Source organism: Anabrus simplex, chromosome 2 (assembly GCF_040414725.1).
Source record: "Anabrus simplex isolate iqAnaSimp1 chromosome 2, ASM4041472v1, whole genome shotgun sequence".
In the NCBI taxonomy this organism is placed as follows: domain Eukaryota; kingdom Metazoa; phylum Arthropoda; class Insecta; order Orthoptera; family Tettigoniidae; genus Anabrus; species Anabrus simplex.
In genome coordinates, this window is record NC_090266.1 from 1,146,122,862 (window position 1) to 1,146,145,836 (window position 22,975).

The following is a 22,975-nucleotide window of genomic DNA, read 5'->3' on the forward strand; positions in this document are numbered from 1 at the left end:
ATAATAATAATAATAATAATAATAATAATAATAATAATAATAATAATAATAATGATAATAATAATATCATTCCATCGCTTTTTCCACACCCTGTTTGGGTTGCTTCTTCGAATTGTGTCGCACATTTAGACTTGGCCCATTTTACCCTTTTCTAGTGAATTTTGTTAACGACCTTTTACCGGCGTAATAATTTCATTTTTTCCACCATTTCGTTCACACTTCGTAAGTCCCCGTTCTACGAGAACATCACCTATTGAACCAACCGATTGCAATTGTTGACAATCAAAAGGAATTAGGAGTGCATTTTGACAGTAAATTGTTGTTTGTCTCGTACATAAACAGGGTAACCTCACGTGCTATGTCACTCCTTGGTTTACTTTACACTTCTACAGGATTTCAGTCATCGCAGATGTAGGGTAAATGCTCTGAGAGCGTTCTACGTTTCCTGTATCTTACCGATTGTTGAATACGCCTCTCCAGTCTGGTCCATTCCTGCTTCTTCAAATCTCAGCCACCTTGACCGTTTACAATATTTTTTCTCTGCTATCGTCAGAACCAGGGTCCCTGCATGTCGCAACTTAAGCACTATCCAAATGCTTCGGAAAATGAAACTCAAGACTCTTTCTGCTCGGAGGAAAGTAGCTGACCTAAAGCGGTTATACAATAATGGTCTATTTAGGTCACCAGAGTTAGTTGCCTCATTCCCCTCAAGGTCCCATCCCGTAGTACCAGAACGAAGAACATATTCCATATTCCTTACTCCTGGCTTTCTCTTGGCTTTTTTGCTAGTGGCTTTACGTCGCACCGACAGAGATAGGTCTTAGGGCGACGATGGGATATGAAAGGCCTAGGAGTGGGAAGGGAGCGGCCGTGGCTTTAATTAAGGTACAGCCCCAGCATTTGCCTGGTGGGAAAATGGGAAACCACGGAAAACCATCTTCAGGGCTGCCGACAGTGGGGTTCGAACCCACTATCTCCCGGATGCAATCTCACAGCCGCGCGCTCCTAACCGCACGGCCAACTCGCCCGGTCGGCTTTCTCTCACCCAAAGATCCATTTTTGTACACATTCCAGCAATGTTTATCTATCAACAAGAACCTAGACATCTTCGTATCGTTTCCTGCCTTCTGTAATGATACTGACCATATAAGTTAATTTTCCTTCTTATTCTTTCCTATTTTTACTCCTGTATTTACTTTAAATGTATTATCCTTTGTTAGTGTCGTTGTTTATGTAAATATGTATTATATAGGAGTCTACAGTGTTTATTGTGTATATTCGTGTCCTTTGTAAATATGTATATATATTTCATTTTTGATTAATATTTATTGTACATAGCTCGGATCTTTGAAATTCGGCGTTATGCTGTTGCTGATAGTGAATGAATAAATAAATAAATAAATAAATAAATAAATAAATAAATAAATAAATAAATAAATAAATAAATAAATAAATAAATAAATAAATAAATAAATAAATAAATAAATAAATAAATAAATTAATTAATTAAATAAATAAATCTAATTTTTTAAACCAACACGCCCTTCCTTGCAAAACCCTCACGCATCTTTCTTTATTTCTATCTAACTTTTATTTAATTATTTATTGAATTTTGTTCCTAAGCTACTAATGCCGCCCATATTATTCATGTTTTCTTTTTTCTTTTTTGACATCGTTATACCCTACTCGGGAGCACGGTTGAACTTGCTTAGCTGATGTGTTGGCCTTATTTTCCTCCCAAAATCTCTTCATCCTCTCGCTGAGCTTCTTCCTTCGTTCCTCTGACCAAGTTATTGTAGCACTGGTGTTGGGTTTGTCTTCAAAGTGGTGATTGTCGATTTTGGTTCTGAATTTACATCTACCCTGTACAATGTCTTCTAAGATGTTGAATTCCTGGAGATCTGTTTCAATTTCACGAAGCCAGCTGTTCTTGGTTTTTAATGAAAGGGCCAGGTTGAGAATTCTTTTAGTTAGCCTGTTAATGTTCATTCTGATAATGTGTCCATAAGATTTCAATCGTCCTTTCCGAAAAATGTGAGAATTTTTTTCAGAATGACAATATATCTCCTGGGATGATTTTTTTCTCCATATTCCATCTATACAAACTGGGCCAAAAAAATTTCGTAAAATTTTTCTTTCTTGTTTCTCAATGTCTTCTGAGGCATATAACGCTTCAGGTTTGATCACTGTATTATAGTGTCTAAGTTTTGCATACCTGTTCCAAGTGATCCTGTATACTTTCTGTATTATTCATGTTATTATTATTTTTTGCTACTAATTTAATTAACGTCGTACCAACACATCGAAGGTTTTCGGCGACGCAAAGATAGAAAAGGGTTAGATTTTGAAGGTAGCGACCGTGGCCTTAATTAAGATATAGCCTGGTGTGAAAATGGGAAACCACGAGAAACGATCTTCAGGTCTTCCAACGGTGGAATTCGAACCCAGCTTGCAGCTACGCGCCCCTAACCGCGTGGTAAACAATCTCGATCGGGGCTGAGGCGAGATGAATTAATATGGCATGTTTTACGACCGAATGCCCTTCACGACGCCAACCTCAGTTAACGAGCTAATGAAGATGAAATGAATGAAATTGGGTAAAGAGGTGGAAGGAATCCACTGTGGCCTATGAAGAAGAACTGTCCTGGCATTTGCCTGGAAGTGAAAGTTGGAAACCACAGAAAACCATTCCTAGGACACCCGACGGTGGGGCTAGAACCCACGCGTCTCCCGAATTCAGAACTAGGCTTCATAGCCGTGGCTCGTTAACACGCGCGGCCACTCCACTGGATAATAATAATATTTAATTGTATATTTATTATTTATTTTTAATTACCGGTATTATTAGTATTCATTGTACGTAGCCGGGCTGAGTGGCTCAGATGGTTGAGGTGCAGGCCTTCTGGCCCCAACTTGGCAGGTTCGATCCTGGCTCAGTCCGGTGGTATTTGAAGGTGCTCAAATAGGTCAGCCTCGTGTCGGTAGATTTACTTGATCGTAAAAGAACTCCTGCGGGACAAAATTCCGGCACCTCGGCGTCTCCGAAAATCGTAAAAGTAGTTAGTGGGACGTAAAGTAAATAGCATTATTATGATTATTCATTGTATGTATGTATGTTCAGTCCTCAGCCCGAAGGCTGGTTGGATCCTCAACAGCTCTGCCATCAGCTGTCATAGAAGGTCTAGGCATCACTGAAGAGGCGTACTAGGGAAATGAGGAGTGAGGTAGTTTCCCGTTGCTTTCCTCACCGAGCCAGAAGTTGCTATTACATATCAGTCTGCCAAGCCCACTGAAATGCATGCAACAACCGCCCCTATGAGCAACATTTTCACACTATTCATAACAGGGACTGGCTACATAAGGTATGGCATTACTAGGATCGCTCATACCTCAGTCACTTTCACATTGTCAAAACCAAGGACAAGACTGAGACAGATCAATGAAAGTAACAAAATTGCTCTAGCCTGTACCAGAAGACATAGTGCACTGTAAAAACTGGGTCCCGCCAGCAAAAGCATTATTATTTGTTTTTTATTAACATATATTTATTTTGTATATTGATTTTATCTATTTAATTAATAATAATATAATATTATTGTTATTATTATTATTATTATTATTACACTGAAGAAAATGGAAATTGCAACACCCAGAAGAAGTGGTGCTACATTGCTGCAATTGAACATGCAGGACGAGTGTTCGATTGTGCTACGATGATTACATTTTCAGGTCCCTCTGACAGCAAGTTTGGACAACAATCAATACAGGATGTGCCCACCACGAGCTGCAATACATTGAAGAATTCGTCGAGGCATAGAGTCAATAAGGCCCTGGATCGCTTCCTGAGGAATTGTGGCCCATGCTTGCTGCACTGCACGGGTCAGTTGTTCCAGAGTTGTGGGTGGCTGAGGACAGTTGGCTAGTTGTCGACCCATCATGTCCCACACATACTCAATAGGACTGAGGTCCGGGGATCTGGCGGGCCATTATAAGGTTGTGATGTCGTGGAGAGCTTCTCTGGAGATGCGTGCAGTGTGAACCCGGGTATTGTCCTGCTGAAACATTCCATTAGCAATGTTCGCCATCATAGGGACAACCACTGGATTGAGTACTCTATCAACGTAGTGTCGAGCAGTCATAGTGCCCTCAACAAACACTAATTGTGATTTCACCTTAAAGCTAATAGCTCCCTAGACCATAATGCTTGGTGTTGGCCCTGTGTGCCTCTCGACAATAACATCTGGGCGGCCCCTCTCCCCCGTACGTCGGCGCACACGATTCCGGCGATCACTGCGGGCAAGACAGAAGCGCGATTCATCACTAAAGACGACCCTATGCCATTCGTCGACCCACGTCGATCTTTCTCGACACCAGGCCAGCCTTACAGGTCGCTGTTGTGGGGTCAATGGAACACCTTCTGCAGGGACACGGGTTCGTAAGCCAGCTGCACGCAGGCGATTACCAACTGTTTGTTGTGTAACGTGGGGTGTCACATCTGCTCGAATTTGCGCTGCTGTTGCATAGGGTTCCATCCGGGCCATCCGAATGATGCGGCGATCCTCTCTCACAGTTGTCCGTCGCGCTGGGCCTGTGCCATATCTACGAGTGTGGATACCTCCATTTGACCACTGCTGCCATACACGTTGTACCGTAGATGCCTGTCGGCCAACACGTGCAGCGACAGTCCTTAGCGATAATCCAGCCTCACACAGCCCAATTATCCGAGCCCTCTCAAACGGCGACAGTTGTTGATAGCGTGCTCTTCTCTGTCGTCAAGGCATGTTTGACGGGGAACACTTCACTGCACAGACTGCAAGTCAACTACGCTACACCAGAGTCCGTATACTGGAGTTGATTCCTCCGCGACCAATCACGTGGGGAGACCTGTAGCAACAATCCAATAGGCCTGAAACTTTGATCGTTTACATACCTACATGGCATCGTCCCATATCTTGAAAATCAACACAAACGACCAATGCCTTCATGGTGTTGCAATTTCCATTTTCTTAAGTGTATTATTATTATTATTATTATTATTATTATTATTATTATTATTATTATTATTATTATTATGAAGGCAAGCTGAATACTTCATGACAAGAGTTGGTTAAAATTTTGAGGATACCATACTTCGCTCTGTCAGCTGGAAAGCAATTCGGCACATGATATGTGGGGAAATACTTTACTACTACCATTTGTTCTTTTTGTTTTTTTAATAGTGGTTTAATGACGCATTAACACTTCGATGGTTTTCGACGACACAAGGATGAAAAAGGGCTAGGATTGTCAAGGTAGTGGTTGTGGCCTTTAATGGAGGTTCAGCCCCAGCATTTCCCTGGTGTGAAAATAGTAAACACGGAAAGCTATTTTCAGGGCTGGCGACAGTGGGACTCGAACCCACCTCCTGAATGCAAGCTCACGGCTGTACGACGCCATCCACGTGGCCAACTTGCTCGGCATTATTTGTTACATGTCGCATCGACACTAGTAGGTGTTGTAGTGACGATTGGATAGGAATGTGAATGAAGCGATGATGTGAAAACCATCTTCAAGGCTGCCGGCAGTTCAAACCCACTATCTCCCCAATGCAAGCTCACAGCTACGTGACTCAAACCACGCAGCCACTCGCTCGGTCATGAGTAAACTGACCAGATGTCCCGGGTTAGGTGGAACTGTCCCACTGTCCATCTGGAGTATAATCCCCGCAGCTGATACCACTGTGACACCAGAAGTTCGATTCCTCATGGGTACGATATCGTGGAACCATTTCCAGACGACGTCTTGTATCTTGTAACTCCAAAGTCCCTCCTTACTCATCTTCAGCTTACGGTCGCAGCCACGTTCAATGACGGCATCAAATTCGACTTTGTAGGCATTATCACTGCTTTAAGAAACGCCCTCAAAAACTTTTGACATCAGCTCCAGTGTTACGTCCAGACCAGACACTGAACATGGTTAATTAATATACTTGGCCCAAACTGATTTGTCCTTTGCAAATGGCTCCCTTACATCAGCTACCGTCAAACTGCCTCCAAAATATCGATATAATCATCCGTAGTTCTGTCAAGGAAATGTTTTTCCTGCCAGAGGACATTCCAAACAGCATGCTCTATTCAAGTCAAAAGTTCAGAGGTTTCGAGTTGATCAAAGCCTCACGGGAAGCTATTTTCTAGCACTGCAATGTTTGCATAGCGTTGATGAGATTTGACAATGCTCACATGCAGTCTGACAACGACTGTGAATTTCAATCTTCACACATCCACCTTAACATGTCTTTTCCGACTGAATTAACAAAATCTGCAGTGAAGAACTTTAAAAAAACTGCGGAGACATGAGTTTGAATCCTGGAAGACTTTACCTGGAAGAAGAAAGGGAGCGAAATAGTTCACGGAAATTACGGAAGGTAACAAGTGGATAAGCAGTAAAAGTGGATTATCTACATCAGCGTGGATCACATGTTTGAAAACGAATGCGGATATTGCTCCAGTTAGAGCTATCCGCAAAGGTTTCAAGACGCAGACGTGGCTGCCTGGAGAGTGAAGACCTTGAACACGTCTTGGGACAATGTGGCCATGGAATGCCCCTGCTAAATGCCTACCATAATATTGTGCGATCTAAGATTGCTGCAGCTCTAAAAACTAAAGATTGAGAAGTTGTCAAGGGATGTTTCTGCGGTGTTGTGATTGGATCTATACGACGTGTTGACATTCTAGCCTACAATACCAAAACTAGACAGGGGTTTATTATAGATCCAACAATTCGCTTCGAACTAGGTGGTGGTGCATCTGATGTGGACACTGAAAGCAAAATAATTTATAATCCCCATTTCCATACTTCAAGGATAAGTTAAATGTGGATAACATCGAAGTGTTGGGTATCCTAGTGCGGGCGCGGGGAACTATTTCAGAATTCTTTGGGGAATTTAGGGAGCGTTTCTGCTTAACCATTGAAAATGAAAACCTACAACCTGTTTTCCAGTCATTGACCGGGTCAGGGATGAAATGAATGAATCATATAATATATGTAGGTTATTATTACAATGGGGTCGCCACTCGCAAGGTGATTTATTAATGAGTGATAACTGCTATGAAATGATAATGGAGAGTGTTGCTGGAATGAAAGATGACAGGGAAAACCGGAGTACCCGGAGAAAAACCTGTCCCGCCTCCGCTTTGTCCAGCACAAATCTCACATGGAGTGACCGGGATTTGAACCACAGTATCCAGCGGTGAGAGGCCGACGCGCTGCCGTCTGAGCCACGTAGGCTCCTGCTTAACCATTAATGTACGAAAAAAACTGGACACGTGTACTGAAAAAGTCATGCCAAATTTTGGGCCATCAGTTTAATTTTAGTTAACTGTAGCATAGCTATAAATGTACATTTATATATTCTGCGCTATTCTTTAACATACTAGTGAGTGTTATACTGAATCTTACTGGCTACCTTCGCTGGAAGGCAATATTTTCAAATGATAAAACAATGGCAGTCACATGGATAGAGATCTCGGCTAAACATCGGATAGTGGAGTGTTTATACATTTAATTTGAAAGACAAGACATTATTCTCAGTGTAAGAGCGAGGTGTATTGCAAAGAAGAACAACTCCCAAGGTGAGGAGCAGGTGCCTCACGTGCTTGAATGAAGTTTGTAAATATGTTAGTGTTTCTGCACACATTAGCTTGTTTACAGTGTTTTCGGAGGCGAGATATTCGATCAACAACGGATGTTTGGATGGTAAATTAACACGGCACACCGAGCGCAGACAGACTACTGCACTTGCCACGTGATCGTAGAGCAACCTGTCGATAGTGCCGTCTTTGTTTTTGCCATGAACCAATTTGGAAATAAAGTAGGCTATATATCGTCCTTTCCATTGACCTAAAGGTAGAAGTTGATACGGTTGTATGTTGATAATTATTGGTACATTCTGGGTGCATTGCCAAGAAACTGACCAAGTGGTGTGCGAACAATATTGTATTGACCCTTAAACGCGCAATTTATTACTTCTTTCATACGTTACGGTTTTTCATTCCAAAAGTGTCCGACTCGTTGGCTGAACGGTCAGCGTACTGGCCTTTGGTTCAGAGGGTCCCGGGTTCGATTCCCGGCCGGGTCGAGAATTTTAACGTTAATTGGTTAATTCCAATGGCATGGGGGCTGGGTGTATGTGTTGTCTTCCTCATCATTTCATCCTCATCACGACGCGCAGGTCGCCTACGGGAGTCAAATAGAAAGACCTGCACCTGGCGAGCCGAACCCGTCCTGGGATATCCCGGCACTAAAAGCCATACGACATTCCATTTTATTCCAAAAGTAATACATTATAGGAAAAATATTTAAGAAAATGCATTTTTCGAAATAAATATGTTTTTATTTATTTTGATCAATGAAAATGTTGAGAATTTTTAATGTTTTACACATCGGTATATGCAAAGGTGCAAGATTACTATTGCTACTGCCACATTGAGTCTTAGGGATGTCATTGTTTATGAATTATCTGAGGCAAACACCATTTTAATTGTTTTACCTTAGCTGTTTATAGTTTACATCACTCCAGCTGATAAGAAATACAAATCAAAAATATAAGATTGTTCATTTTTTTGCTACAATGGCGACCCCTACCGAGTTCGTCTGCAAGGTAGAAGTCAATGCATACGTCTTGTAAACTCGCAAAGCAGATATAACAAGGAAGTAAATTCTCTTTTGCACATAACTCAATGCTGTACATCTAAGGGTTAAATGTACAGTCACTCAAAAGAATGTTCTTCACATTTAATATTTCACCGGACTTGTTTTTAATTATTATCAAAATATAATTCACCATCCATCTAGATATAAAACCTATATTAAATGTATCTATAGGTTCAATTGTTTCTGAGATAAGTGTGTCTGCGAGGAGTTACGCAAGACCGTGGCCTCATTCGTTTCTTGAGCGACTGTACATTTTATAATTCTTGGTCAGACATAGTGTTTACAGTTCTAAGCTTGCTATTTCTTGACGGATGCAATATTGCGTTCATCTGTCTCATGACACAGGCCAGACACAATAATAATAACAATAACATTAATAATTATTATTATTATTTTGTTTCTTAATCCGTTTACCCTCCAGGATTGGTTTCTCTCTCGGACCTCTACCACCTCAAGGGCAGTGTATGAAACCCACATCGAGTGGCGAGATTAGGAATTAATAATTCATGTTATTTGCTTTACGTCCCACTAACTACACATTTATGGTTGTATGAGAAGCTGAGGTGCCAGAATTTAGTTCTGCAGTTCTATTACGTCCCGGTAAATCTACTGACACGAGGCTGACGTATTTGAGCACCTTCAAATACCACCGAACTGAGCCAGGATCGAACCTGCCAAGTTGGGGTCAGAAGGCCAGCGCCTCAACTGTCTGAGCCACTCAGCCCGGCAGGATAGGAATTGTGCCGTCTGCCGAAGCCTGTCGCACTCCTCTGGGGCAATGATTAATGACTGACAGATGAAATGATACTGGAGAGTGTTGCTGGAATGAAATATGACGGGGAAAACCGGAGTACCCCGAGAAAAACCTGTCCCGCCTCCGCTTTGTCCAGCACAAATCTCATATGGAGTGACCGGGATTTGAACCATGGAACCCAGAGACGAGAAGCCGATGCGCTGCCGCCTGAGCCACGAAGGTTTTTTTAGTTCTGTGTGCATCACTCCAAATTTGCACAAAATGACCGGCAGTGTCACTTATATTCACACTGAACTATCTTATGAAGATGGACATTATCAGGACAAGCCTAGAACACCGACTATTACAATTTCTTTATTCTACCATTTTACATTGCTGACATTCTAAGCACAGTGTACCCTTTAATGAAATGCCCTTTCGATTAAATTTTGCTTGAATGTCTGTGCGTGCGGTCTTTGAGGACTGGTAATTGTTAAAGTATCTGACCGCTGCCTATGCAATTGGGTGGCTTTCCCATTTTAAGTCGTGACAAACACAACGTGTTTTTTTTTTCAACGTAACACGTCCTCTCCACCCAACTATATGTCTGTCTAATTAAATTCCTAATATTTCTACAGAGATAAGAATAACGCAGGTTGTTAGATTTTATACACTCGTAAGGGCATGGGACTGATGAACACGCTCATAGAGGTCTCGAAATGAAAGAACAATAACTTTTTTAAATCCACAGTTCTAGCCATTCAGGCAAGCGACTCAGTGTTGAAAACATCCTAAGGATACGAGCTACGAATTTTAGGTAAATGAAATATAACAAAGTATGAGAATATATTCTTTATTTACTCCTAGAAATTACAATCCTTTTCTTAATCATCGTTTTCTGGTCCATTAAATTAGCAGTTTGTCTTTTTCTATCACTACGAGCGCTAATGTGAGTCAATGCATATATTTCACTTAAGCCCTCATAACTACATTCGGTCTGGACACCTTTCAAAAACCCCAAAAATACCTGAGGGTATTGAACCAAGGAACACAGTACAGAAAGAATTATGTAAATAGGTTAATATGGCTAGGATTTGAATAAAAAAAGACGACGTGCAAAGGAACAAGCGATTCTAGGCAGTTTTTAGGAACTGCATTTAGGCCAAAAGCGATTTTCGAATGATTTTAGTTTGATAGAGCTATCCAATAATCACTATTTAAAGCCTTTCCGGGTCCTTTAAATTAATTTTTATGTTTTTCATAGTACTTTGCTAAAAATGATTTCAACAAAAAATGTTAAGAAAGTACTCGGTGTCTATGAACAGAACTGATGTATATGATCTAGGATATGGCAGCGACTCTCAGAAAATTTGCCTTTATCCTCCATTAAAGAATATCATAATTAGACGTTCTGAGAAACATTGGCTATGCTCAAAGTATATTCAAAAGAGAATTTCCTTGCAATTTCCATGGTTTGGTTATACCTCATTAACCGTTGCCGCATTGGCAAGAAATTCATAAAGATTCTAAGGAGATCTATTTTAATGTGCTGTGAAGTAATGTGATATTTACACAAGCCATGAAGGACGTTAATGCAAATTATGGGAATTCTGCACAGTCGATGTACAACGCCAAGCATGACAGCCGTCAGTACGAGTTTATTCCCGGAACTAACGGAATAGCAGCTAAAGAGAGAACTGCCAATATAACCATGCCCGTTTTTTTTGCTATAGGCTTTACGTCGCACCGACACAGATAGGTCTTATGGCGACGATGGGACAGGGAAGGGCTAGGACTTGGAAGGAAGCGGCCGTGGCCTTAATTAAGGTACAGCCCCAGCATTTGCCTGGTGTGAAAATGGGAAACCACGGAAAACCATCTTCAGGGCTGCCGACAGTGGGGTTCGAACCTACTATCTCCCGAATACTGGATACTGGCCGCACTTCAGCGACTGCAGCTATCGAGCTCGGTATATGCCCATTTTGTCAACTGTAAGCAAAATAATATTAACAGGAAAGAGGTCATAGGTGAAGACACAAAAAAAATCTATATCGTCGTTGCGCCTAAAAAACCGCTTAGAACTCTGATCAGAAAAGTTCAGTATTAAATGAAATCTATCAACGAATTTTCGTTCACTTTCTCAGGCCCGGTTTCTTCAGCATGGGTTAAACCTTAACCCCGTGTTGTACATTTCTGACTCTGAATTATGCCAATCATTCTGTTTTATCAAGGAAGGTTAGTTTTATCTCTAGCTTAAGGTCGGAGTTAAGTTAACCGCTCCTTTCAACTGGGTTAAACTTTTAACTTGACTATTCAAGCTAAATGGATGCTGTAAATCATGTGTTGGATGCAGGGTTGCTTTATTTAGATCTGTTAAATGGTGTTCCTGACGGAAATAGTCGTATGAGGAGGAAATATTTTCAAATTCTATCCGAGGGATAATTTCTAAAGAAAGGTGGTCGATAAAATTCGTGAGAGGTTAGAATATATAACAGACAGAAACAGCCTCCGTTTTCTATACTACAGGCAATGATTGCATGAAGAGTTTACGCCACAGGGTCGTTTCATACACGGTAATGGTCGGAGACATTGTTGGTATATCAAAAGCTACCGTCAGCATAGTTGTCTCTGAAGTGCCCGCAGGCGTATCATTAACTAGCTGCAGTACCCCTCGTTGAGGGGACAATCATATAGCATGTGCACTCCCCAGCTACTTTCTTCCAATATTCAGGCGGGCTGTTTTACTCGGGACGCAGCAGTAATCCCATCTATCGGAGATGAGTGGCAGCAGAAGAGACAAATCACACCACAACAATGGTCAACGTAATGCAATTGTTGATTGGTTTTATGAGCTTTCGATATTCTAGACTTTCACATTTGGTTTTCTTCTAATTTTTTGATGTTAGAGCATCTAATGTAAAGGCAGACCTTCTTTCTTTCACGCCTCCCTCTTGTCTTATTCTTCACGCAATCGTTCCTTAACGATTCTTTTTCATATTTTATAATAATCTTCATATTTTTGCTTACTGATACGGACCGATGACCACGCGGTTTTGCACCTCAAAGCAATCATGACAAAAACCATCGCAAGTTAACACGATTAAACAATATTTCGCAATGCTTGGCGTTGATATGTACTCAGCAACAAAAGTCTAAACTCATGCATTCTATTATCATAATCAGTAAGGTAAAAATGTATAAGACATAAATTATTGGAACTTGTAATCCCTGTAACTTTTCTTACGATATGTAATACTTTCCGACAGGACCTATAACATAGGTACTGGGCGAGTTGGCCGTGCGGTTAGGGGCGCGCAGCTGTGAGCTTGCATCCGGGAGATAGTGGGTTCGAATCCCATTGTCGGCAGCACTGAAGATGGTTTTCCGTGGTTTCCCATTTTCACGCCAGGCAAATGCTGGGGCTGTATCTTAATGTCACGGACGCTTCCTTCCCACTTCTAGCCCTTTCCTATCCCATCGTCGCCATAAGACGTGTCTGTGTCGGTGCGACGTAAAGCCACAAGCAAGAAAACATAGGTACCGGTATTTACAACATTACATTTTAAGCACCTTCCCCTAACTACCATTTAATCCAGCGTGAATAAAAAAATAATTTAAACCTAAACTGTGGCACCTTATTCTCATACTTTTCATACCGATTTTCATTAAATCCTGTTCACCCATTTTCTTAGCAACAAAAATAGAAATTCATGAATATCTCTGTTATAATAGCCGGTAGGGTAAAAATATATACTGCATATATATAGCTTATATAACATAAATGATCGAAAATTACATTCTTTATAACTTAAGTTTTGTAGTATTTATCGATAGGACCATTCTTCTTCTTCTTCTTCTTCTTCTTCTTCTTCTTCTTCTTCTTTTTCTTTTTCTACTTCTTTGTCTGTTTACCCTCCAGGGTCGGCTTTTCCCTCGGACTCAGCGAGGGATCCCACCTCTACCGCCTCAAGGGTAGTGTCCTGGAGCTTCAGACACTGGGTCGGGGGATACAAATGGGGAGGATGACCAGTACCTCGCCCAGGTGGCCTCACCTGCTATGCTGAAGAGGGGCCTTGCGGAGGATGGGTAGATGGAATGATTGGAAGGGATAGACAAGGAAGACGGAAGGAATCAGCCCTGGTCTTATGTTAGGTACCATCCCGGCATTTGACTGGAAAAGAATTGGGAAACTACGGAAAACGACTTCCAGGATGGCTGAGGTGGGAATCGAACCCACCTCTACTCAATTGACCTCCCGAGCCTGAGGACCGCGTTCCAGCCCTCGTACCACTTTTCAAATTTCGTGACAGAGCTGGGAATTGAACCCAGGCCTCTGGGGGTGACAGATAATCACACTAACCACTACACCACAGAAGCGGACGATAGGACCATTAATAACATAAATATGCGAAAATTCAATTTCCCCGAAACTACCATTTCGCTCACTGTTAAGTACATTTATTTATAGCCTAGATTGTAGTGCCTCATTCCTTTAATTTACACACCAATTTTCATTAAATTCTCTTCATTTATGTTCTCGCGATGCCCCTACATATAGACAGACAGACAGACAGACAGACAGAGAGGACGGAAAAATTAAAATATGCATTTCCTTGTTACTGTGAACACGACCGATACCGAAATACCATTCCTTTTTAATGCTGAGCGATGTACAGACCAAACCTACGCATATATCACAGTCATCCGAAAAACCTTTGTACCTGCTTCTTTATGGCCTTAGTACAACCATACCGTTTATATAATGCTCGCGATTATGGCAGAAATCATTAGCGGCAGTGTTATCTCTCTTATTTGAACAATAATGGACGTGGAAAACGACCAGAGCTGCGAACAGGAAGACAACGTGCTAACACTGCACCAAGGCTCGTGGTAGCTCACGTGGCTGACGCATCAGCCAAGCTGTGTGGTAGTAGGTTCGAATAGCAGGCTTGCGCACTTCTTTTGGATTAATGACGTTTACTGTGACTGTAAAATGTCCGCATATCATCCTCTTCGAAAGAGTGAATTTTTATTTGCTCCGGAAAAAGGCCGTCTTTACCCGATGTTACGTAACCAGGCTGGACTACGGTGTGATGATCTGTAGGTAGGAAGAAGGGTACCGTGCATATTCCGAGTAACAAGTGTTCGAAATGTTGACCACTTTACAGTGTTCATTTAGTTTTTTACCATTACGGAGCACGTGGCATACATTTCAATTTGACCGTACTTTCTCCATAAATCAGCAACAATTCAACGTACTCTTCATAGGAATACATCGTGAGGAAATGAATAAGTGCTGTGATGTGACCTGGTAGGTGTGTATCATTATTTGAGTGCGTTGGATTCGGTAGGTTGTGGATTCGAATCGCATGCTGGCCGTACTGGAAACGATTTTTCTCAGTTTTCCATTTTCACCGCCAGGCGAATGCCGGGACGGTACCTTAATAGGAAACCAAGGCCGATTTCCTTCCCAATCCTTAGCCCACCCATCCTTAGGGGAAAGATCCCAAATCAGAGAGCACCTCTTAAAACCAATACCAAAAAATTGTTAATTATTGTATCCCCGCTAAAATGGAACACCTCTGTCGTTCAAAAAAATTGCAGTACGCTCGGTTCGAACCACTACGCTGCCGATACTCACAGATCTTCTGCTCCAGCCCTTAACCGATTCAGCCACGAAGTCGGCATACACGACGCTTGCTAGAGGCTTGGTACTTAAGTACGGCCGTTCCACCTCGAAAGTTAACATACGCGTCAAAGTCTTCAGTGATGGTTTACAGTGTTCATTTAACTTCCTTACGTTACAGTGCACGTGGCATAACCCATTAATTCGATCGTATTACGGATATTTATTTATTTCAAGGCGCAATAAATCACATGTTTGCAGAATTGTCCTTAATATTTGGCGCGGAATTGTGCATAGCGGTCTTTCCTTTGCTAGGTCCATGGATCAATATACAGTACAGTGAAGACACGCAGGTAGGGGAGAGCCTTATTGACAACAAGGAGATATTTGGTGTTCATAAATCTAAATTATCAGTATCTTTAGGTTATACGCGTTATTTGGGTTGCCTGTCTCCGAAACTATAAGGGGCTGGTGAACCACCCGGAATATGGATATTTCAGTACAATTGTTTATGTTGTTTGCTAGCTCGCACTGGCAAGTGGGCAAGGCTATTAAGTTACCCTGTAATTTCTTTTCTTTTAATGCAGCCCTGAAGATGGTTTTCCGTGGTTTCCCATTTTCACACCAGGCAAATGCTGGGGCTGTACCTTATTTAAGGCCACGGCCGCTTCCTTCCAACTCCTAGGCCTTTCCTATCCCATCGTCGCCATAAGACCTATCTGTGTCGGTGCGACGTAAAGCCCCTAGCAAAAAAAATTTCTTTTAATCTCACACTATCAGTCTTCTTGCATTCAATAATGATTTAATACTTAGTGAGTAATGTCTTACTTGTGCTTCTGAACCTGTTCCATTTTTTTAAATCATTGCTCTCAGGCCTGTTCTTCTTCTTCTTAATCTGCTTATCCTCTAGGGTAGGTTTTTCCCTCGGACTCAGCGAGGGATCCCACCTCTACCGCCTCAAGGGCAGTGTCCTGGAGCTTCAGACTCTGGGTCGGGGGATACAACTGGGAAGAATGACCAGTACCACGCCCAGGCGGCCTCACCTGCTATGCTGAACAGGGGCCTTGCGGGGGGGATGGGAAGATGAGATGGGATAGACAAGGAAGAGGGAAGGAAGCGGCCGTTGCCTTATGTTAGGTACCATCCCGGCATTTGCCTGGAGGAGGAGTGGGAAACCACGGAAAATCACTTCCAGGATGGCTGAGGTGGGAATCGAACCTACCTCTACTCAGTTGACCTCCCGAGGCTGAGTGGACCCCGTTCCAGCCCTCGTACCACTTTTCTAATGGCAGCTAATCACACTAACCACTACACCACAGAGGACATAAGCACTACAAAAACTAAAATACCAAAAATGTATTCGTAATTTCGTACCCCACTAAATTTATGAAAAGTAGGTACAATTAATTTTAATTTTTTTCCTTTCTAACATTACCAAACACGTTCCCCATAATGAATTACTTGAAGGCAATTTATGAAAAATGTTTCTTGGTATTCTTTTTAACATAGTCTTTCAGCATTGCTCGTGGGATGTTAAACGCTTCACTTTTGTAACTCATTATCTTGTCCCTCACGGCCTCAATAGCCTTTTTCCTAGCCTCCTTATCCCACTGCTTGTTTTTTCATCTGAAAATAAAAATAAACTTCATAAATAACAAATAAAATGAAGGGGGATGAAATTACGAACATTCCCTGATTTATTATATGGCCGCAACAGTAACTCACGCCAACCACATCACTGTGGCGATTACACGCCAGGAACTACACCACACGACTGAAATGCACTCCAGTATTTAACACACACATCAGTGCTCACTCTAGGAATAATAGGCTCTTAATTTGAATGCTGCACTAACTCAGCTCAGCATGAAATATGAATCCTCCTTGTACACGGAAACTAAATGTGGTGCAGACAACCAACTCTCTCAAGACAACGGGATAAGGCTATGCATGTGCATGCGGCTAAACATTAGGTTCCAACCGTACAAGCTGGACATCCCTGTGGGACGAAATTAGGTGCGGAGACGGAATTTGGCCCCCCTGAATTAAATTTAACCTTCCTCGATGAAACCGGTCATAAGCGATACATGTGTCGTGGGTCAGTATTTCTTCCCACAACATTGTCACATAACGGTATTTCAAGGCGTAACGACGATATGCAGGATGAGTCAGTAAAAATGTTCACCTCAGATATCTGCAGATACTTTAAAACATTTTCAAAGCATCGGCATTAACCTCATGGTGCACGTGGTTTATTAAGATCATTAGTCTGTCTAGACGTCTACTGCCCAGCCAGATAGCCTGCAAGTATTGCAGTGTCGCGTAGTCAGCGGAACGTCATCCGCAGCCATATTGCAGGAATCTACCGTTTATCACATCCAACATATCTCCGCTTCGCTTAGTGAACCTCTTTACAGGCTCTTGGACGAGCCAGAGAAGAATCCTCGCAAGACAGTGGTGTGCTACCTCTACACTGGCCATCCGCATACAGCGTCATAACTTACTGCACATCATTCTGAGGACATACTGTACTCCTTGTTGAATGTTCAATTGACACTTAATAAACATCGTAATAATTTACGAAAATACAAGGATAAAGTTAGGAACTTAATAAGACGATTTTTGTGATATAAATGTTTAATTAGGGCAGGAATAGTCACAAAACACATTAAAATATTTTGCACTTTATTAGGAAATTAAAACCCGTAGTCATATTGCTGGATATGGTGTGGAAAAAGCATATTGAAAATATACAGACGACAACAGCGGATCACGTTTTCATAAGTTTGGAATCATTTGTTAATACAGCATTAAAAAGTAGTCAGCTTTCTTCGCTGAATGGTCAGGATTGAGACTCTCAGTTCAGAGAGTGTGTTCCATTCTAGGCTGGGTGGGGAATATAATCCACGTCCGGTTAATTCTCCTGATTCGGGGACTGGGTGCTTGGGTTTGTCGCAGTACACGCCATTTCATGTGCAGGGTGTAGGGGAAAATCATGCCGAAAACGTTAGGTGTGTATAGGATAAGTATTTGCTACAATTTCTGGAGGTGCATATGGTCCTGAGGTTCACTCAGCCTACACCAAAAGTGATTACAAGGTTAATTCATAGGGTCAAAGGCGGCCATAGATATAACCACTCTACTCCACTAATTGCCGAGGTTACGGACAGTGGAAACCTTTACCTTTCACCCATCCATGGGCCCCATGGCTTGTACGGAGATAACATTGATTTTTAAAATTTGCTACAATATGGTACAGGTATCAACGTTCTGTTATTGTTCAGAAATACAAACATTCAATATTTTTCGATTTGATTTACGTCGTACGCCTGAAGAGTGTTTGTAAACACAATTACACTCACTGCATGCGGGTGACCGTCAGACAGTCATGACAGTGGACGCCGACCTTCGCACAAACAACATGACAAAGGATTTAGGAAATGGTGGGGAGACTTCCGAATGGACAAGGAGGACGCGAAACAACTAGAGTTGGTGTTCGATATGTCCACCGTTTGCTCGCAGACATGCTTCATAGTGATTAATACATGATGTCTAAATACTTGTGGGTCCACCCGTATGGATTCCGCTGCAGCAAAAATACGTTGGTGGAGCTCATTTTCCGTGTCGATTTCACTTGCATGCAGTAGCTTCTTCATATGGCTCAATAGGTAAAAATCCAGGGGATTTAAATCAGGAGATTGAATTGGGCACCTAATTGGTCCATTGCACCCTATCCAACGGCGTGAAAATGAACATGAAGTGGTACATCATCATTGTACCGGGCGGTACACCTCCACGCCGCTAGTTCAAATATTGCGCCAATCGAAACTCCTCTACAGGAGAAAGCCCGAACTTTAAAAAACTGTATTAACTCAACAGTTTCTCAGAAGATGGCTCTCTCTTTGGTTCAATGCGTTTCGCAAACTCCTCTCCATTAGAAACTGTGGGTTTTCTGTATGCAAAAATTAGAATTGCCAAATTTACTTGGAAAGTTAAATTGTTTGTGGCTAAGCACTTGTCTTGCCCCATTATATTGGGAACGGACTTCATGTCTCACTCTGGTCTAGTGCTCGACATTCAGAGCAAGTCGTGCACTTTCAAATTTGCTAGTAATTCCAAAATCCCTTTATTAAAATGTAGTTTTTTGTCGTGTTCATCTGTTTCGCCCACCCAGGATGAGATGTTGTTAGACCTTAGACCTGAGGAGCAGGCTGATAGTATTCGCAGGTTGTGTCAGTCGTTTCCAGAAGTTTTTTCTGATACTCTTGGTGTAACTGACCTTATCGAATACAAGATTGAGGTTACGGATTCGATTCCAGTCCGTTTTCCACCTTATAGGCTATCTCCTCCTAAAATGAAGCCTTTGAATGAAATCATAGATCAGATGTTGAAGGATGGTATTATTCGACCCTCTAAGTCAGCGTATTCTTCGCCCATTTTTCTAGTCCCGAAACCCCAAGGGGGCTTCAGGCCTGTGATTGATTATAGGGCTCTCAATCGGAAGGTGGTGTTACAATCTGTGCCCCTTCCAGATCTTCACTCTTGTTTTTCATGGTTTCGTAAAGCTAAGTTCTTCACCAACTTAGACCTCAATCAGGCTTATAACCAGATCCCTCTAGCGGAAGAATCCAAACATCTTACAGTGTTTGCCACTGATTGGAACTTGTATGAATACAACCGCGTGCCTTTCGGGCTCCCCACGGGAGCAGCTGTGTTTACGAGACTGCTAGATAGGGTCTTCTCCGACATCAAATTCGAGTACTTATATCATTATCTGGATGATGTCGTCGTATTTTCTGAGACCTTTGAAGAACACCTAGAACATCTGAAAGAGGTCCTGAGTCGCCTTCGTAAGGCAGGGTTAACGGTGAAGTTGTCCAAGATTGCCTTCGCTAAACCTTCCATGTCATTCCTAGGGCATTTTGTGTCGCCCGATGGTGTCGCTGTAGATCATTCTAGAACACAGGCCATCCGTGATTTCAAGCCTCCTAAGGACGTCAAAGGTATTGCCAGGTTCATTGGCATGGTGAACTTATTCAGGAAATTTATTCCAAATTTCGCCAATAGAGCGGCGCCCTTGAACCTTCTTCGTAGGAAAGGCGTCAAATTTGAGTGGGGGCCTTCTCAAGAAGTCGCTTTCGAAGACCTCAAATTAGCCCTTTGTAATGCCCCTGTCCTCGCTATGCCCGATTTCTCTAAGAAATTCATCTCCAAACCGACGCGTCGTCGTCGGCGGTAGCTGCAGTCCTTCAAGAGACTGAACTAGGGAGGCGACCCATCGCCTATGCCTCTAGGACATTATCTGCCCAAGAATCCAAGTATTCCATCTACGAACTTGAAGGGTTAGCAGTTTTGTTTGCTCTAGAAAAGTTCCGCCTCTATCTGGAACATGTCAAGTTCGACTTGGAGACAGATAACCAAGCCTTAAGTTGGGTCTTAGGTAGGCCGCGTCGTACAGGTCGCATAGCCCGCTGGGCCATCAGAATTTCTGCCTTCCAATTTGATGTTAGGCATATAAGAGGAACTGAAAATGTTGTGGCAGATGGTCTAAGCCGTATGTTCTCTAATGATGTAGACCCCCTTGAACAGGAAGACTGTTCTTCACTTCCCGAGTCCATATCGCCTGGTGTAAACGCCATACTAACGGATGCTCCCATGTTGTTTAGGGATCTTGAAAAATATCAACGTGAAGATCCGACGCTGGCCCCTATCATGGAAACCCTTTCTTCTGGGGAACATGACGTCCCTTACGTGTTGAGGAATGGGGTTTTATGTTGCCCGTCGGGGCATGATAAGATGATGAAAGTTGTGGTTCCAGCTGTTCTTGTGCCCATGATCTTCAAGTACTATCATGAGACCCCATTAGGGGGGCATCTATGCATCTTTAAAACTCGCGAAAAGATCAGAGAGAGGTTCATCTGGAAGGGTATGGACGGAGAAATCCGTGAATTGGCAAAAGCTTGTAAAACTTGTTGGCTTAGTAAACCCACCATGTCAACTAAGCAAGGGCTCTTGTCTTCTCATCAAGCGTTGCGCCCCATGGAACGTCTTTATATCGACTACATAGGACCCTTCCCCCAGTCAAAGGGGAACGCCAACAAATTCATTTTTGTGTGTATAGATGGTTTCACAAGATTTTCTTGGTTATTTCCGACTAAGCTGGCTACCGCTCAGTCCACTATTTCTTGTTTAAATTCTATTTTTGCTTCTTTTGGTCCGTGTCAATATATTGTATCTGATAATGCTAAAGCTTTCACATCCAATCTCTTTCGTAAATTCTGTTTTGATCTGTCCATCTCTCATGTGACTACTTCTGCTTACTATCCTCAACCATCTCTAGCTGAACGGGTCAATCGTAATCTGAGGTCGGCTCTGATTGTTTATCACCATGAAGATCATTCTAGGTGGGACACGTCCCTGAATTGGTTAGCTTTCGCTTTGAATTCGGCGGTTCATGAATCCTATAAGTTTACTCCAGCTTCTTTGATGTTTAAGTTTGTACCCAACACGCCGCTCTCTAACCTTTGGTCTCTTAATGATATTCTACCTGAGACAATAGATCCAGATAACATTAAAGATCTTTGGAAAAAGGCTAAGGCCAATCTTAAAATTTCTCATGAAAAGGTTAGGGAAGGATATGATCGTGGACGGAGCCCCACCAATTTAAAGGTAGGAGACCAAGTTATGGCCAAGAATTTTGTTCCCGCGGGCAAGCTTGCCCCCAGATTTCATGGGCCGTGCACCGTCTTGGATTTTCTTACGCCGGTCACTTTGTTAGTGAGCAATCCAGCTACCGAGAGAATCTTTAGAGTCCACGTGTCTCAGGTGAAACCTGTGTAAATTACTTGCTCACTGGATCTTTAACATCTTGTAAGAACCCCAACGCTTATATTTTTTTTGGGGGGGGGTATTTTTTAGGCCTTCTGCTCTGTGTTAGTTCATTCACCTTGTAAGACCTTCCCCATAGTTACTCTGCTGTCCTGTCTATCCGGCCATTACCACGCTCCCGTCTCCTGCTAAACCACACCAGTGGCATTAAAATAAAATAAAAACTTCCACGCCGCTGGCCCCTCAGCCTCACCACAAAGACTGTACCCTAAAACCATTATGGTCCAACAAAATTCTGCCGCCGAGATCTTACTGCTTCAGTGCCCCCGCAGCCATGCGCCGCCGTACCGCCACTGAGGTGGGGTACGGGCCCACTCCACTCCAGTGAGGTCAACCAGTGTACGGCGAGCCGGTGTCCTCTTTCCGGCCAAGGCTGATGTGCGGCGCACCACCCGCAAACTGCTCCAGGACTGTAAACAATCGTCGCGTCTGCGGCGTGCTTCACCACGACTACCCCTCTCATAGTAGCGGGAGAGAGGTATCTCAGGGTACTTGAGGGGTCCGAGCGGCCGCCTCTGGATGCAGGCAGCGGCGGCTGGTCTTGCTGTCAATAGTAATCGGCAGCTATGTACTTCTGCAGCTACATGAACACTCTACATCTGTAATTAATACATTTTTGGCTTCAAATCAACCTTTGGTGGACTTAGAAAAAATTCACTTCCATGAATTAATGTTTTTGTTTCGCAATTCTGTTACTACAAAGAAACTCTAAGGCTGAACTTAAACTAGTCACATCCATCTATATCAAATTACTTAAGAGAACTCCGACCAAAAATTTTTTTTAAAACATTAGATTTTTCTCTTCTAAATTCTTCTTCAACCCATCTGCAACAAACTTGGACTTTGTTTTGAATTTTTTTCTTTTTCTTCTGTGTCACCCCTTGGAAGGACTTTCGAGGGGGTAGGAGGTCTGTACCGTGCGGTACACCTCCACGCCGCTAGTTCAAATATTGCGCCAATCGAAACTCCTCTACAGGAGAAAGCCTGAACTTTACAAAACTGTATTAACTCAACAGTTTCTCAGAAGATGGCTCTGT

General features: G+C 42.5%; 1 protein-coding gene across 1 annotated transcript in view; it reads right to left on the reverse strand.

Annotated features, from left to right (window-relative positions):
- swi2 (Protein singed wings 2) overlaps nt 1–22,975 on the reverse strand; it is a 494,822-nt gene that overhangs the window by 345,604 nt on the left and 126,243 nt on the right. The gene's annotated exons all lie outside the window — the stretch shown is intronic.